A 17,644-nucleotide genomic window follows, 5' to 3' on the forward strand; every position below is an offset into this window, starting at 1 on the left:
ACCACAACCCTAAAGCTAAAGATGTGTCTTAGATTCAGTTTCTGAATCTTCAGTCTCATAGATATAACTCTGTGTTAGTAAGTGTTCTGGTCCATGTCTCCTTCTTGTGAGGTCTTGAAACAAATCAAAATTTAAAATTTAACTATGAAGCTGAACTAAAATACTTTCTAATCTATTTATTTCGTTTCCTGAGACTTCAAGCTTTATACCTTGCATCTCTGGTCCAAAGAATCAAGAGCTGCTTTAAACAATTAAAAACCCTCAGGGACAGCCTTGATTACATGGTTATGAGCCAGGACAAGTTGTAGGCATAGGCAAAACAAGCATGTAATTAGGGCAGCAGATTGCTGGGACAGCAGAAGAAGAGAGTCCTTTGTCTGGTTTGCTATGCCTGAGTTTTAGAAAGCCAAACTGGCTGCTGTGGTGGGACAGGGTGAGGGCCAGCCATGCTTCACAGCTGGAAGGAGAAGAGGTCTTCAGGCTCTTCCTCCCTGCCCTTAAACAGCAAGTCAAGCTCACAGAGATTTACAGCAAACTCATTTAATTATTTTTAACCCTGCCTGTAAACATATGTTATGTCCTGACATATATATTCCATTGTCATGAAACCAACCACAGAAATCTGATAAAGAAATGTTGTTCTTTTACAAGAAATTTGCTGTTGCAAATGCAGAAAAAAATGCACCATCTCCAGTGAACGCAGATAGATGACAGAAACTGCTCCTTGGGACTTAATCCTTTAAAAATTCCTATGTGAAAAACAGCTTAACATGGAATATTTCTGTGAGGCTTACAACTCTAAGTGGTGTTTCACTTTTCATGTTTGGAAGTAATTGCTGGCAAATTGCTAGTTAAGGAAAGGAGATTCATCCCGTGTTGTATGAAGTAGTCCTTCTGAAAACATTTCTATCACATTTTTTTGCTCTTCCAGGAATGAACCAAATTATCTAAATAACTCTAAAATTCCTAGAGAAAATCCTTTCCATTGCAATTCCATGTAGGTCAGGTTATCTCTTTGTCAAGGTTTAACTCTGGGCCAGCAATTAAACAAATGACAGATGCTCTCTATTAAACTCTATCCCTTCCCAGAAAGGTAAAGTAAAGAGAATAAGGGAAAGAAGCCTATAGGCTGGAACTACCCAGCTTTAATTAAACAATAATGATTACAAAGAAAATAATGAAATATATACAAAATCAGTATCGTGCTCCTTTCCAACTATGCTCACTGTCACCACCAAGGCTGCAGGGCAGGCCCTGGGAAAGTCCCAGGCTGGAGTCCTGGAGTTAGTGGCAGATGGCAATGGGATTCAGGAATGCACAGATTTGGCAATGCATGGATTTGGATCAAAGGCAGAAAACCAGACAGAATCCTTCCAGGACATCAGCCATGGATGTATAGAGCTTTGTTCTCATGATCCCTCAGCTTTATACTGGGTATGGTGTGTATGGGATGAAATATGTTACTTGGTCGATTTTGGGTCACCTGTCTGGTCTGCTCCTCCTTGACAGGAGGAACACCCATTAGTTTCTGATGCATAAGTTTAACAGAAGCAGTCAATGGCCTTGGTTCTGCATACCATTCTCCTGCAATAACTATAGTCATCAAGCATTATCAGTCCTAGAAGCAGACACTGACTGAAAAAAAAATTGCTGTTAATTTCAGTAAGTACAATTACTTAGAAGATACTGCAGTGAAAAATAAAATTGCTAAAAATGTAATTTGCCTGTCCTGTCTCACACCAGGACATTCCAGCCCTTATTCCAGAATACTTGTGTCATGCTAAGCGAGCACTCAATGCCGTGTTTTCTGACCTGGTTGCTTGTAAGGTTGTTTTTTAAATCAACCCCAGTGCCCAATTCAGTTCTTTCTGGAGTACCATGTCACCACAAGGCTTTCTTCTGAAGGCTTAGATTGGTGTTGTGTGCAGGTGCATGAGGCACAGGACATGTTTTCAGCCATCTGGTACTTGCTTCCACCACTGTAGGCACGTAGCCCATGCCCTGGTGGGTTTGAGGAAGTGTGAGAAAGTCAATTTGCTGCCAGGTTTCCCTGTACTTACATTTCAACCATTGCCCTTGTCAAACAAGGACACTCCTTGAGTACAAGAACTGTGGATGAAAGAAATTCTATTACAACTCTTTCCAAGAGTGCCTGCCACTATGGTGATTGTTCCTTTGCTTCACCAACTCTGACTCAATATAATGAGTTATTTTTGTTGCTTTCTATGAGCTAACGTTAAACTTGCATTGTTTGGGATCATTCATAGGCACAGAAACGCAATTATAACCATTAAAGTCACTTGTACAGAACAAGAAGCCTGTGGCAGAAAACAATCAGCATACTAAGGAGTAGAATAATCCCTGCAATTGTGATTATAAAAACCATTTATAATTTACAGACTCACCCCTATGTAGTTCCTGCTTGAAAACAGATAGCACTAAATAGCTTGTTTGTTCACCAACTGAGTTAATATAGAGAGACTTACTAAAACCACAGTTCTCTTCTAACAGATGGAAAACCTTTTTCTTATCCAGTATGGGGAAAGACAACTTGTGAACTGGAGTGCAAAGCAAGGGCTGGCAGAGGTTAGTGAGCATTTTGTGGGATGTTTCTACAACCTTCACTGTATTTCAGTTCTTTCGTTCAGCTTTGCAGCCACAAGAACAGTACCATTTCTCCAGTTCATTACAGGAATAGTAACTAATATACCCAGTGTGAAAAAATGCATGTGGCACTTAATGCCATGGTCTGGTAACCGCAGCGGTAGTGGAGCAAGGGTTGGACTTGATGATCTCAGAGGTCCCTTCCAACCCAGCCAATTCTGTGATTCTGTGAGAAGGCTTTTGGGACTGGGCTACCACACACGGGTAATTCCTCTGAAATACCCTCTGAGCTTCTGCCATCTCAGGCCTCAGAGCCTTCTTGAGACAGGTGTTGTATCCTCTTTAATAGCCCCTAGTGGAGCTTCTCTGCCCGTAAATGTATTTGATGGCTTTTTGAGCACATGCATGTGCAGCAAGCAAATCCACAAGGTGCCTGTCTGGCTGCTGAAAGTTCAATAGCAGCTTGAATGCCAGGAGCAGTCTGGTTTAATCAGCTTGGGTCTCTCAGCAAGTTCCAGACTTGAAGAAGAAAACTTTGTCCAAAAAAGTCTTTTTTTTAATTAACTGAGTCCTTTTTTAATTATCTTCATTCTTTGTATAAACTGAGGTGGTTTTATACTGCATTATAAGCAGTAGGGGTTTCTTAGGGTATATTTATGCTTGACTACTGCTTATGATTAAGTTGTTAGTTTTAGTATAACAATGAAAAATGAAAACATTATGTGCTCTAATATTACTGCTTCAGATTCCTAAGATTTGTGTAAGCCCAAATAGAAAAGCCTGGAGAGTAATAATGGTAATAATAATTATTAAATTTTCACAGACCCAATCTTTCATCCTGTTTTGCACCAGGGGGTGTAGGTCCATCATGATAACAGCAAAAAAGGCACTCACTCTGTAAGATATAATTTAAAATGCTGTTTATTATAGCTAACTCTATAAGGAGAGAATGGTATAGATAATCTTATGTCCCATTAGCTGGGGAGAACCACATGTGTTTTAGCATCAAACGGGCCTCTGACCCACATGCAGCATGTTGGGCAAACATGTTTTGTAGAGGAGATATTCTCTCATTTTGATTATTGGAGCTACTATTGGATTTTCTTACAAGAAACAACTCCACTTATCATTTCCACTACTAAACAGAAAGGATGTTCACATGAGAACTTGTTGCCACACACCTAAATAACAGCATGGACGCACAGGAACCTAATCACGTGTGCAGAGGGAACTGCTTGCAGGCTCCTCCACTAGAAATCAACTGCAAAAGTTATCCAAGGGATTTGTGCATCACAACATGGTCCTGAAGATGAGGTCCAGCAAAGTGCAGCCCTAAACAAGCTGGGCAACAGGGTACACCCAGCATGGTGACAGTGGATCATGCAGAGACCAAGAATCACTTTTGTATTTTAATTTCACAGTGCATTACTATTGTGATACTGTGTCTTCACTACCTTGCAGCTATCACTCTTCTAAATCAAAGTCATGTGTAAGACTTGACTTACAGATGAATCAAAGAAGTCAATGCGATATTAAACATTAGACCCTCCTCGTGGAATATCTGAATAGCCAGGTCAGAGAACGTTGGACTCCGTCTGTGTCACAGACAAAATCTGTGTGTAAATATGGACTTTGCTGTGGGTGAAATGTCTTTTCATGGGGTGCATACAGCAGTCAAAAGAAGAGCTTAATGGGAGTGTGATAGGGCACAGAGGCTTTTTGCTGGGTCTCTGTACAAGCTGAATTTCCTCACCACTAAACTCTCATGTAATCAGCTTACTTACATGGATCGCTTTTACAGCCAGACCTTGGCAGAGGTTTCTAACCCAGATGTGAATTGAAATGTCACATATTTCTAGGAGTCTGAGTGTCAACACTTGCCTTGGACACGATCTGTGACATACAGCCCATCTCCTGCAGGTCACTCTGGCCACTACTTCATGTTTCTAGCAGACCTTTAACACACAGAAGGTATAGCTTTGCAAGGCTTTTGGACAATAAAACACATGAGAAAACTATGTTAATTAGGGGCTTTTAGGGTCAGAAGAGTTAAAGACCAGTCTACAAAGTCTCAGAAACAAAAGATTCACTTTTGCACTGATTTATATACATTTGCATGACTCTGCACAAACTTTTAGAACAATCTGAATGTATGAGGAACTTGTATCCATTCCTGCATTCATTCATAAGAAAAATCCAGCAGGAGAAAGAACTGTTAGAGCCACCTCATCCTAATTACTATCCAAAAAAATTGAGAAAGTTCAAACATTCAAGCAAACCCACAATGATTCCATTCTGATCTCTTTCAAAAGAAGAGGCTTGATGCCCCTGGGAAAGGTCAAAAACTAACAAACATTACACCTACTGCTGTCATGGGCTGTCCACATTCCTACCACTAATCACCAAATAAACTGAAAATAAAGAGCAAATGAAAAGTGCTCTTCAGAATTGCCAGGCTCTTCAGTGAGATACATTAAGACAGACACAGAGGCAGCTTTCAGAAACGAGACCAGTGTCAGTGCTCTGTAGCTGACACAGTATGTATGTTTAATGAAAAAAACAATTGGGAATAGAACAAGTACAGCATGCCCAGGGCAAAGAAAAGTGTGTTTGTGCTCAGTACATCAGAGAGGTCACCAAAGAGTTGTTCTGTGTGAACATATGACCTCTGTACTGCTGCCAAGGGCAGGGAAATGTGGTATGATGTGAAGCAGCTCTCATTAAGCACCTCATATTTCTAAGATAAAAATGACAGAAAGCACACAGCAAATTTGCTGCTCGCAGTTATTTTGCCCCTTTTCCTTCCTCGTCCAAGTAATACCCATCTCATCCCTCTTACCTGAAGACATCCCAAAACACTAAGAAGGGCAATTTTGACTAATTCAGAGCTGGGTACATGACTCCCACAATGAAACAGGAAATCCAGGCATAAAAGAAAACAATATTTTAAAAGCATCTGATAGAGTTGTTTACATTATTCTCATTTTCCAGGGCAAATGTAGTTGGCTTCTAAGAACTGACAGCCCAGTAACAAACTGGTCTATTGAGACCATGAGAGTTATTTATTCTTTTGCAGTCAAATTCTCTGTTGGCTCAGCTCCACCAGCTTTAATTGAATTCCACAGTCATAAATTTTACAAAGCTAAACTTCACAGACAAAATTAAAATTCACTCATTCTTTGCAGAACTTTTTCATATATCAAAGCTAACAATGTGAATTGATCAGTTCATGCAACAAATTCATATAACTGTTTTTCTTTAATGCTAGTTAAGGCTGCTTCAAGATACAGTCTTTCATTCTAAGGCTAGAGATGAGACACAAAGGAAAAGTTTCATGTATTATTCACCTCATTCATAGCATAAACAGCATGCTGGGACTCTCTATAATTTGAAAATTTAGTTGTTGACTAGGATTCTACTTTCTGTAGAGAGTTTTAATAACCTCCCTACCTCAAAGTCTTTTTAAAAATCCTCCTGCTGCTGGAAGATGAAAATTTGGCAAGGGAATAGGTATTTTTAATCAAAATTTTAATTTAAAAAATATATATAAATTTCACAAGGAAACTGTTATTCACTTTTGAGCAGAATTTAAGGGAGAGTATGACTCCTCCTGCTTCATGTGCATCTCTATATTTCCCACTTACTTGCAGATCACAGGAAGAAATAAGTGCCCCATACTTTTGCCCTTACCCTAGTTCTCTGTGTCTGTGCTTTCTAGATCCCAGGCACCATAACTCTTGTTTCCACACACTTTGTAGAGCCAGGGGGCCTCCAGTGTGCCATCTCACTTATAGGGATTTAACTTTCATCCTCACTCTAGTCACAAAAGCAGAGGGAGCACTGAGCACTGCCCATGGCATGTGCCAGGAGACTGGGAATAACAAATGCAAAACTTGAAAAAGGAGGCAGATCCTACTCTGCAGTGGTCAACTAGCACAACAGAGAAACTGATCCTATTTAAAGATGCTTTTTTTTTTAACCTGCTGGAAAAGCAGGGCAAGGGAAGGTGCAGAAGGAAAAGAGAATAAGTTAGAAAACACAACTAGAAGACAGAGTGAATTTTAAAAAAAATGAAATGACAGGGCTTAATAGAAAATTACATCCATTAGCTGCCATGACACTACTAGCAACTCCTTGAAATAAATTCTGCCTCAGACTTTTAGGCAAAATTCTCAATTGATATTAAGCAACAGAGCTCTCAGCTACCTTGCAACAGCACAGGATCTGCCCACACATGGATAATGTACTGATTTTGGGAAAACCTGTGCCACTCCAGCAAAAAGGCAATTTTCCCTTGCATGAATCATGTGTTCCACTTAGAACCTTGTGTGCTCCTTGGACCTCAGAAGAGCTCCTAGCTGCCTGACAAACTGTCATAGCACACCAGCAATGTCCAGTTCCAGCAAAGGAAAAAAATATATATACTGACTAGACATATTATTAATCCAATTACAGTAATACTAAGAGTGGATCTTTGCCTATATTTATTTTTTTGATATCTTATCTGTACAGAATGATATTTGTGCACTCAAATCAGTGCTGTGACATTCTCTTGGCAGGAGACCATATCAGAGACAAAAAGCATCCCAGAACATTTTCTCACAAGCTCTTGGGAGCCTCTGCTAACCTCATGCCACTGGCACTTTACAAAACAAACCTACCCCTTTCAGGAAGAAAAAGATTTAAATCAGAACAGGCACTGTGTTGGGAGACAACATTGCATTAGCACAGAGACAGCTGCTTAAGGTTTGGCAGCTTCTGATTGATACCAAGCTTAGTTAACTTCCCAAGAAAAATGTTTTCTAATTGATTTATGCAAAGTTTGGCTAAGGCCCCTGCTGGGCATGCTGTGGATTACTCCTCTCATTTCAGGCTCTCAAAAGTACTAAATAGGAATGAACTTATAGGGAAGAAGAAAGGTCCCAGTTTCACCCTCTTTTTGCATTGGCAGGTTCAGTGGGACTTCCAGGAGGCAGATCAACTCTTTGGTGTCTTTTAATTTGATGTCCTTTTTTAAGAGTTTCAAGAAGAATGTCATGCTGTACTTGCAACATCCATTTTCTTATGCCTGGTTGGCTTAGTAATTATGAGTAATTATATTGTTTAATTGAGAAGCAGTAAAAATATACAAAGCTGCAATGTCTCTGATCCCACACTCTTACTGGCAAAATATTGAAAAGATCAAAATCTTCTCTAGGGGAAAAAAAAAAAAAGTAAGTTTTCTTTATTATTCAGGCTTACTGAAATTTCCTTCTGACAACAGTTCAATGGTAACGTAATTGAGCAATATGGTCCACAGGAAAAGATGATGAAGAATTATGTCTAAGCAATTTCAGGATTATCTCTCAATTTAGTGATTAGTTTATATCATAATGGCTCCTTGGTCCTATTTTAAGCAGCTTAGAGCAGAACACTATGTAACCCAGTTAAAATGCTTCCTCATCAGACAGCAATCAATATCTAACAAGGCAGCAATGTCCTCTCTCAAATTTTGTTACATTCACCACAGGAGCATTTCAAATATTAATTCTAGGAGCTTACTACAAAATTGAACAGGTTTTAAATAATCCAGCATAGTAAAAGGAGCTTCTAACAATTCATCCAGAGGAAAGAAGATTGCCTGTTCCAGGGAAGAGCCTGAGAAGAAAAGATTCCCTCCTTCCCTCTTTCACCCAGATCGACAGGGTTTGGGTGGCCCTGTCTGTTTGACTTGGTCTTGAGGCAAGGAAACTCTCAATACCTGTGAGTCATGGATGGAGGCAAGGCTTGAGAGCATATTCCCTGGATGCCAGTGCTACATACTTCGGTGTGGAAGAACTGAGGGAGTTTGTTTGTGAGTTGCCTTTAATTCTCCATAATCCCTTTGAACTTCATGAAATCTCTGTTCTTGGAAATACCATGAAAGAATAGCTCATGTACATCTCATATACATATGCTTACATATGGACACATACACTTATATCAATACATATATTCTTTATATATATATATATATATATATATTTCTGTGTGCATCATGTCTCCTCATCTGTATTTCTGGAGCAGGGGGCATAAGACAGTTGTGTGCTGTAGGCCAATGCATATGGCACATAAGCTTGAACTAAAAATACTTACTATACTGACCAGACATATTATTAGTACAGTTACAATAATACTAACACATACAGGCCAGTTTATCCAATTATTGCTCACTCATATTAATTCTTTATTTAAAATTTTCACACACAGGTTTTCTGGTATGCAGTCTTTGGTGTTAATGTTTACCCTTTCCATACCCTTCTGGGTCCTAAGGTTGATGCTGCCACTCTTTAGAGGAAGGTTTAAAATGAGTCACCAGTGTCCTAAGTTTTTTCTGGGGGAAGGAGGTGTCTGCTCAATATGTGTTTGTGGGCAGGGGTATCTGTTCCTCCTTGCTCTGATGTCTTCTGTGGCAGCAGCAAAGGTGAGTGTTAGAGAAAGCATCACATAAACTAGGGATAAGAGGCTTCACAATCACTCGTATTTAGTAATGACTGTTTTATGTGATAAATTGAATCACTACAGTCACTGGTGGACTGGAAAATTAAAAGGATGGTGAAGTCATTAATTTTAGAGGTAAAGGGTACATAGATTCACTTATTTGGTGTTCCAGGAAAAGCACTGAGAAATGTTGTACAGCTTAATTTAGAAACAGAGAGGCTCTGGTCTTCTTCCTCAATTGCAAGGGTGATTACATTCTGAGCTAATTAAACTGAAGAGTGATTACTTTGCTCATTTTAGTGTCTCCTCTAAAAACTTGCTATCATCACAGTCATCAGAAAAGTGAGTGCCTATAAAACCCTTCTCTTTTTCTCACTTTTGGTGGTCAGAGGGAGCTCCTGGGGGCTCTGACGTTCACATCCATCTCTGCTCAAGCCAGCTTCTGCTGGGACACTGATGCCCTGAGCAGCAGAGAAGCAGCAAGCACCAGATGTTCAGGAACAGAGAAACCCCCAGGAAACCTGAAGTACAGGAAGCTCAATGACCAAATAAAACTCTCATGTTCAGCTGGGGAATCTGAAAACAGCAAGAAAAGAATACTGCCCACAAGGAGGCAAGTAGAAAAGTCCTGGTGTAAAGTCAGCTTGCAGCTTCAGCCTCTTGGCTCCTCTTGGAGCAGGCGTCTGACCAGGGGAAGGCCATCGCTTGCCCCTGTCCTCCTCTTTGCTGTCTTTGACCCAAAATATCACCACAGGGCTGGGAGGGCAGAGGGGGAGGACACCAGCCTCCTCCAGTGCATCATCCTCTTCCTTCTCTTGCAGGGAAGGGAGTAATAGTGCTTTCATGGTGTCACCCCAACTTGCACTTCCTCCGTGAGGCATCCCAGGCAAGAACATCCTTTCCTCAGTGAAAGTTGAAGTGGAAATGGAGTAACAAACCAGATTTGGGTTACAGATGTGGGAAAAAGACTTCATCCTCAGGAGAGTTTGGTTATAACCACATTTTCTTATTAGCAAGCTATTTAAAGAATTAGAGAAAACGTCTCTCCTGTTCAGAGCTGGTGTCTTAGTCTGTGTTCCAACCAAGGAGTGCATGATAATGACTCAGCATTTTTCCCTTAGTTCAGATGTTTTATTTAGTTGGGACAAGTAATTTAAATCATAGGTATAGCCCTCAAGAGAGCAAAGGACAATGACCACTGTTTCAGACTAGTTTAAGAGAAAGATCTGCTTTAGGAATGGCTTTCAACCAAGCAGACCAGGGAATGGTTGGATGCACAGATGGTCACTTAAATGCATCAGTTTGTTGGGTTTGGTGGTTGTTTTGGGGTTGTTTGGTTTTTTTTTCCTTTTTTATCAGACAGTGCCTTTTGGCCCTTTCTGTAGTCAGTCACAGTTTTTTTTTCCCTGTGATGTGATCCCAGCTGGATTTTTGCCTGGACAAAAAAAGATACTTTTCACAACTCTGTATTTCCTTCTTACAACATGAGAATTAGAAAGTAGCACCCAGGCTGTGTCTTTCCAGTGAAGGCACATCACATCTCCCCCAGCCCTGAGGCACTCAGGCTATCAGCATTTTTTTCCATTACTTCTTTTCTTTCACCACACTAAAGGACCACACATGTGTTCCAACCAACTTGCTGATGGCACAGACCAAGATTGGCTCACCCAAACTGTTGCTAACCAAAGCCTGCCAGAGCCAGGATAGCATCCTTATCACTGGCACAGATGTGTATATAACAGCTGCCTCTAAACCCAACAAAATACAGCAATTTTAGAAATAGCAGCAACTTCTCATCCTGGTATGAGCAGCTGCAGTTGGACATTGTTTGCGTGCAGTATTTTTGCTTGTACCCCACACTGGCATGAATCCTTCACATCAGATCTGAAGCAGGATCCCAAGCCAGCACCTTGGACTTCTTGAGACTATGCTTCTTTTTACCTAGAAAATACCACTTCGAGCTTAACAAACACATCACCCTACATGTAAAACATGACAACAGATTAAATTTGGTTCTGACAACCATCTGATCCACTTTCCTCCAACGTGCTCATCAGAACAGGGACAGGAAAATACGCCTGCAAAAGTCTCCAAGGGGTTAACCTCCCTGTGTTCAAATAATGGTGTGGCATCCCCCACTCTCCACTCTGGCAAATGTTGCAAATCCCTGTCATATGAAGTACATCATTTACCATTTAAAGAACCCCAAAGAGATGGCCAGCATCAATGCAAGGTTGTTTTCAACACTTTTTTCAGTTGATAATTTTTTCCAGGAAATCTGGATTTGTTGGGGGGTTTCTTTGCTGTTTTTCTGGGGGAGGGGAGGGTGTTGTTGTGTTTTTCTTTTTAGGTCTTGTGTTTTAAAATGGTAATCTGTTGAAAAACCCAATGGCTACTAAATACACCAGGAATGCCTCTTCAAGCAAGCACTTACACTGGAAGATATTAAAATAAGGCTTCTGGGATATGATGGGATTGATTTAAGAGGGTTACAGGAAGCTGGAGCCTGCTGTTCTGTGACAAATGATTTCCCTGAGAAAACTCAGTAAGTGAAACATAATCACATAATAGAATTGGTCTTGAAATATCACTAGCTCCAGGGTTTGGAAATCAGCAGCTCACAGTAACCTTGTATTTAACATCTTTATTCATGATCTAGGAAAAGAAAAGGCAAACAAACAGCATAAAGGATAAACCAGTAGACAAGAAAGGCCTTCATCTGGAGCAGAGGCTGGCAATGTCAGGTTTGTTTAGTCCATGGGGAACTCAAATGGAAAGAGATCTAATTAGAGAACTCAAGCGGGATATTATAGGATACATCAAAAAACAAGTTTGATGAGTCATTTAAGGGCAGGATAGAATGGAGTGGTGGGGAAAGGGAGAGCAAAACAAGCAGAAGTAGAGATAAAATTGAGGTTATTGATGTGATTTAGTGTGATGTGGAAAGTACACAAGTTGCACACCTGAAACTAAGGGGTCTAGAAGCCCTATGTTTCTCAAACAACGATACACTAAATGTCAGGCCAGATAGATCACCAGGATCAAAAACACAAGAATGGAAGTGCAAATTGTGACTTCCTACCCTCTTGAAAAATGCAAGTGGTTATGTCACTGCAGAACAAGATGTTCCCTGGGGCCACTGGTGATGCCTTTGGGGCAACTCCTGTGGTGGTAAGCAGGTAGGAAAGAAGGTGGGAAAGCCTGCTTCTCTCTGTGCAAAACAAATTGTACTTGGGGCCCCAAAGAGCCTGCCAGTGGTTGTGTCTCCAGAAGGAACTGATTTCATTCACAAGTGAACATAAAGACCAGGAATTGCCAGGACTCTGTTCCCTAGGACACAGAAAACTATGCCCAGAAGATGAGCAAAACCAGGGACGTGATGTTGTGGAAACCTTAAGGCTTGAATTCCATGGCCAAAGCTGAAGTAGCCATGGTGCTTTAAGCAACTGCAGTATCTCTGTTCAGTGCTGAATAACACCATAGGGTGTTCATACTTCTCAGCAGGGACATGGGCTGGAGGAAAACCCAACCTTTCCTGTGTAAGGAAAAAGGAGGTGAAAGATGACACAACATTTCCAAGCATCAGGTTTCCACCTACAACCCTCCTGTGCAAAAATGCTGCCAGCAAACCAAAACTCAGACCAAGGTGAGCACTATCCATGGTTTTCCAGTGCCCAGGGTTTTCCACTTGCTGTCAAAGATACAGCCTGTTGGAAAATGCAGAGAACTAAATGAGTGACCGCTGCCTGTTTTGGATTCTCCTGCAAAGCAACCCAGTATTCCCCGTGGAGCAATAGTGGCACCTGGTGGTCACGTTCCCCTCTCAATACCAAAAAAAATTGGGTTTTTTAAATATTATATTCCAAATATTAGATATCATATTATTTTTTTTTTAATGCTCAGCCCAATGGAAATGGCAAGGGAGTATAAAGCAATCCCAACTGATGACATCAGTGACAGCTGCTGGCTGCAACAAGAGATGCTGAAGGGTCTGGTGTCCAAGTCTTAACAAGGAGCAGCTGAGGGAACTGGGTTGTTTAACGCGGAGAAAAGGAGGCTAAGGGGAGACCTTATCGCTCTACAGTGACCTAAAAGGAGGTTGTAGGGGGTGGATGTCCATCTCTTCTCCTACATAGCAAACGATAGGACAGGGGAAATGGCCTCAAGTTTCTCCAGGGGTGGTTTAGATTGGATATTAGGAAAAAAATTCTTCACCGAAAGGGTCGTCAAGCACTGGAACAGGCTGCCCAGGGCAGTGGTTGGAGTCACCACCCCTGGAGGTATTTAGACCTGTAGTGCAGGGCCATGGTTTTGTGGTGGACTTGGCAGTGTTAAGCTAACAGTTGGACTTGATAATCTTGAAGGTCTTTTCCAACAAAAACAATTCCATAATTTTTCTACACCCCTCATTATGCATACCGGACCAAGCCACAATCTGTTGTTGCAGCACACCCACTACATGTGCCTCTGTAACCACTTTGTTACACTCCTATGAGCGGGAAGAAAGGAAGGAGGACTTGTCCCAGCTTGCTAAAAAATGGTTTTGTTTTGGTTTTGTTGGGGTTTTTGTTTACTTATTTGTTTTTTTGTTTGTTTTGTCTGCTAAAAAAGATTAAAACAAAAATAAAAAATCAGGGCTTCCTATTTATGTATCCTGTCTATATATGTATCTTCCTACAGAGATGAAAAAATCTTGTTCCAAACAGCTACTAAATTTGCATCCCTGGAGATGCTTAGGGCCACATGTGCCTTGGAAAGAAAATCTTGTTATTCTCCTTCTGTCTGCCTCAGACATTTTGTGCCTTTGCAGGACATGACTTCTGTAATGCCCTGCACTCTGCAAACTCGGTGAATAATGGATGTGCTCTGAAGCAGAACTTCTGCCAGGGGATCTCTTCACATCACTGACTTATCTGGCAAGCCAGGTTTTAGGTGCAGAAGGACTCTGAGAGATGAACAGAAAAACAAGCCCACACAAAGCACTGAAGCTGAGGCGGCCTTTTGAATTTTGAATTCAGATCCTGCTGCTGAATGATTTTTGTATGGCTGGAGTGTGAGTACCTCATTAGAGGTCAGGGACTGAAGATATGTCCTCTGACAAACATAAACTCCTACTCAAAGTTTTTCTACAGCTGAACCACTGTCTCTCTGCTGGGCATGGTATTTGATGTCTAAAAGCAACTGTGCTCAAACTTCTTCCTTTCCTGTGGGAGACTAATTTTTCTGCTTTCCTAGAATTCACAGGAACATACCATCTGGGAGACAGGTACCTTTCTGCAGGTTTGGTAGGAATTGCCCAATGTGTTCAGCAGCCAGTAGGATGTGCCCACAGTGGTGCAGGCACACAATGTGGTATCTCAACCTGCACTTCCTTAGGAAAACAGACTGCAAATTCTGGGGCTGCATGAAACAAATCCAGCTTTCCAGAGATGTTGTTCCACAAAGAGATTATGAGAGTTAAGATGAAGCAATTATACAGCAACTGCCACAGAGCAAAAGTCACCAGAGCTGGCTTTCCCATCTGCCAAGTTCTCCTTCTTGGGCACCACAGCTTCACCCAGAGAAAAAAATCTACCTGCTTGGCATTGTATTAGCACAGGCAGAAACTGAAGAAAAGGTGACTTTATGTGAGTACTGCAGTCAATTTTAATGAAGAGTAGTATCTGTAAGTATACCTTGTGGGTGGCTTCTGTGGCTTTTTTACCTGAAACACCCCTGAGGTAACTGAAGTGTGGCAGTACAGGATGCACCTCCACCAGATCCTGGAAGATTCTCTGGTGAAGAAAGCAAGGAAGTATTAGCATTCTTCCCTCCAACAAGTTTTTTTTCCTGTCTTGCTCCAGGAGTTGCATCTCTGATGAAATAGCAAATGAGGTGAAAGAGGAAAGAGATGCTAGGCCAAGCACTCTATCACTGGAAACATTATGGTCATTCAAAAACAACAATGTGGGAGTGCAAGATGGAAAGAAAAACATCTTTGAGGGACAAAGGATTTGTTCTTTCTTGTTTATCCTTGAGATCTGCCCACAGATGGCAGAGAAGCATTGATATTCTTGTCCCATGCAGAGCTTGCCCTCAGCCTGCTCTGTTCCCATCCTGGTTTTGCATCATAAGGCTGGAGTGAGAAAAATGCCACTAACCTCCTAACCACAGTCAATTCCTGTGCACCTGAGCTGGACCAGGTTTTGCTGCTCATTCAGAGATCTGCTTACACAGAAGAGCAGAGCAATGGTAAGCCAGGGTGCAAGCTCAGACTGCTGTTTTCACACCAATGCAATGCTGAGGGTCAACCTATTTTTCTGACACACAGGGATTTTTCTGGTTTAGCTTGTGTCATGTTGAAATGAGTTTAAAACAAAGTGGGGAAAAAGTGCCACTGTTATTCCGCAACAAAAACGTATACAAAGGAGCCTAGTGGAAAGACTTAATGAAATTTACCAGTGATTACTAAAATGTTTCTGCCCAGAATCACTGAGTGGGGACTTGCTCCATGTTTTGCAAGGTCTGTGTAGAACTAGGAGGAATGGTACAACCAGGGTCTGTTTTGGCATCCATGCCACAGGCTTCCATGCCACAGCACTAGCACTGCACATGCAAACAGGCAAATCACAGAATCACAGGATTGTTGAGGCTGGAAAAGACCTCTGAGATCATCAAGTCCAGCCTATGACCTAACACCACTACCCTGGCTGGACCATGGCACTGAGTGCCACATCCAGCCTTTCCTTAAACACCTCCAGGGATGGTGACTCCACCAGTTCCCTGGGCAGTCCATTCCAATGCCTGATCACCCTCTCCATGAGGAAGTGCTTCCTAATACCCAACCTAAACCTCCCTTGGCATAGCTTCAGGCCATTCCCTCTTATCCTGTCACTTAATGCCTGGGAGAAGAGCCCGACCCCCACCTGATTATGATCTGCCTTCAGGTAGTAGTAGAGAGTGGTAAGGTCCCCCCTAAGTGTCCTCTTTTCCAGAATAAACCACCCCAGCTACCTTAGCCTCTCCTATCCTTATATGACTCTCCCCTAGTCCCTTCACCAGTCTCACTGCTCTCCTTTGGACCCACTCCAGCACCTCAATATCCTTGTTGAAGTGAGGAGCCCAGAACTGGACACAGTACTCAAGCTTCGGCCTCACCAGAGCTGAGTACAGAAGGAAAATTACATCCCTACTCCTGCTGGCCACACTCTTCCTGATAGAAGCCAGGATGCCATTGGCCTTCCAGGCTACCTGGGCACACTGCTGGCTCATGTTCAACCAGTGGTTAACCAGTACTCTCGGGTCCCTTCTGCCAGGCAGCTCTCCAGCCACTCCTCCCCCAGTCTGTAGTGCTGCATGGGGTTATTGTGGGCAAAGTGTAGGACCCTGCACTTTGTTACCACTTTTCTCCATCCCAACACTTCCCAGGCCAAAGCTGCCCTCAGAGCTCAAGGACAAAGCTGCTGCTCCTGGGAAAGCATGTCTCTAGGAGGGATGTTCCTGCCTGGATGGAGCTGGAGCCATGTGGTACCTTCTGTGGGCTGAGGGTTAGCAGCACAGAAATGGTTACAGACACAGCAGTGCAAAAGAAGAAGTACCAACCTACATTGTGTGAAATACACTGCAGGGTTCAAGTGTAAAGGGGTAGGGTCAACACAGGACTGGAAAATACCATCCAGAACTGCATTTGTTAGATAGTTTTCCTGTGCTGAAAGAGAACAGAAGTAGGAAGAAAACAAGAGTGTTCTCAACCTACAGAAGGTAAAAAGATAAGAAGAAAGCAAATTAACATTAAACTGTAAGTAAGGATGAATATTAAATACAATAAAAAATCAGAAATAAATTGTGAATGGACAACAATTAGCAGAGCTGCCTAAGGACAGCAGGATACATCCCTTTCATCTCCAGTCTACATTTAATAATCATAACATTCAGGGCTAAAAAAAATCGAGCACTTGACAGCCTGGAGAGATAACCTGCTTGGTATTTGGTGAGACACAAGACTCCACCAGAGGAATGCAAAACTGGTCCTCTGAAAGGATCAATTGCTTCTGTGGTGGGAGATGCCAATGAACCCTGTGACAAGAGCCCACAGAAATGTCACACTAAAAAACCTCTCTTGACAGAGAAAACTAAGAGATTTCAGCAACAAGGGAACCTCTTTTGACAAAATGTCCTGTAACTGTTCACTTTGTATCACTATGGAATTGTTGTGAGCTTTACTGTGAGAGAAATAAAACACTAGGTCATTAGAAAGAATCCAGATTTTGAATTTACTTTTACAAAGATTAAATGTAAGCTCCTATACTAGATAAAAAACTGGGTTGCAGGTACAGCCTGTGCAGTACAACCCAGGATTCTTTCTTTGAAAACTGATGCAATATCTGGAAAGATGTTCAAACTAGTTGCTGAAGTCATACCTGCAAGTCAGACCTATCGGTCTGTCAGCAGTGCAGATTCCCTCCCAAGCCAAAGTGAAAAGCCATGTCCCAACATGGGACTGCATGCACCTGGATCTGTTTGCAAAAATTTCATCCCACTTTTCATGTCTCTAGATTTCATGCATGTCAGTTTTTAATTTATTTTTTTTTTTTTTTAATAG

Source organism: Calypte anna, chromosome 2, assembly GCF_003957555.1.
Source record: "Calypte anna isolate BGI_N300 chromosome 2, bCalAnn1_v1.p, whole genome shotgun sequence".
Lineage (NCBI taxonomy): Eukaryota > Metazoa > Chordata > Aves > Apodiformes > Trochilidae > Calypte > Calypte anna.